We start from the raw sequence: 1,344 nt of genomic DNA on the forward strand, positions 1-1,344 counted from the left end.
TGTGTGTGTGTGTGTGTGTGTTGGAGCTTGAACTCAAGGCCTGGGCACTGTCCCTGAGCTTCTTTTGCTCAAGACTAACACTCTACCACTTAAGCCACAGCTTCACTTCTAGATTTGTTGGTAGTTTAGTGGAGGTAAGAGTCTCACAGACTTTCCTGACGAGGCTGGCTTTCAACCATGATCGTCAGCTCTCAGCCTCCTGAAAAGCTAGGATTACAGGCCTGAGCCACCAGCATCTGGCTACCGATAGATCTCATGAGCAGTCTTGGCTCCAGCAGCAGCACCCCTAGAAACCCAGATGCTCAGACCCTACCCCAGATGTCATCACCACTCTAGGAGTGGCCCAGACCCACATGAAGAATCCCTTTGGGGATTCCAGCGGCAGTCACACCTGAGCGCTGTGGCTTTGCAGCCTGGGGGATGCCAGAGCTGGGTTCTACAGACCTGAGTACAGCACTTTGGACCCCACAATATCGCGAGATTTGGCAAATTAAATCAAAGAGAGCGTCTTTTCTGCCTGAACCACATGGCAGTCTCCTTACGGGAAAGCTTCCAAACTACCAAAAGCCAGAGGAACTCCCCCTCAGACTTCTTACCTTTCCCATTGCTGGCTTCACATCCACCACACCGTATGCCACATGAGCCCGGGGAAAGAAGTCAGGACATCCGTCACCCTTAGAGGAAGGGGTGGAAGTCCACCAAGTGATGGCCTTGTCCTGTCTCCATGGAGATGCTCATGACACAGGTTTGTTCATGATTAAAAAACAAAACACCAAGCTCTTCACTGTCCTGTACTTCTTTTGATCTGATACTGGAGCTTGAACTCAGTGTCCCTTTGTCCCTGTGCAGTGTCCCTTAGCTTTTTCACTCAAGGCTGGCTCTACCACTTGAGCCACAACTCTTCTAATGGTTTGGGGGTGTTTATTGGAAATGAGGGTGCCACAGATCTTCCTGCCTGGGCTGTCAGCCGCCTGCTCAGCCTCCGGATAGCTGGGCCTCCAGCTAGGAGCCACGGACACCTCACTCCTCTCTACTTTTTCTTTGGTTTTGCTTACTATTTTTTATTAGTTTTTTTATTTCTTTTTTTGTTTGTTTTGGAATTTGCCTATCTCTTTCACATATATTTGAGAGAAGCTGAGGAATGATTTAGAAATGGTGGACATTAGGGCTTAGGTAGGGCGTCTTCAACGAAGACCAGTTGTACATGTGCACACACACTTTTCTTTTTAACAAAGAACGAACCAATCTGATTCTTTCCAAATAAAATGCTTATTTCTTTTTTTTGGGGGGGGGTCTGGTCATGGGGCCTGAACTCTGGGCCTGGACGCTGTCCCTCAGCTCTTC

This window comes from Dipodomys ordii, unplaced genomic scaffold, assembly GCF_000151885.1.
Source record: "Dipodomys ordii isolate 6190 unplaced genomic scaffold, Dord_2.0 Scaffold110, whole genome shotgun sequence".
Lineage (NCBI taxonomy): Eukaryota > Metazoa > Chordata > Mammalia > Rodentia > Heteromyidae > Dipodomys > Dipodomys ordii.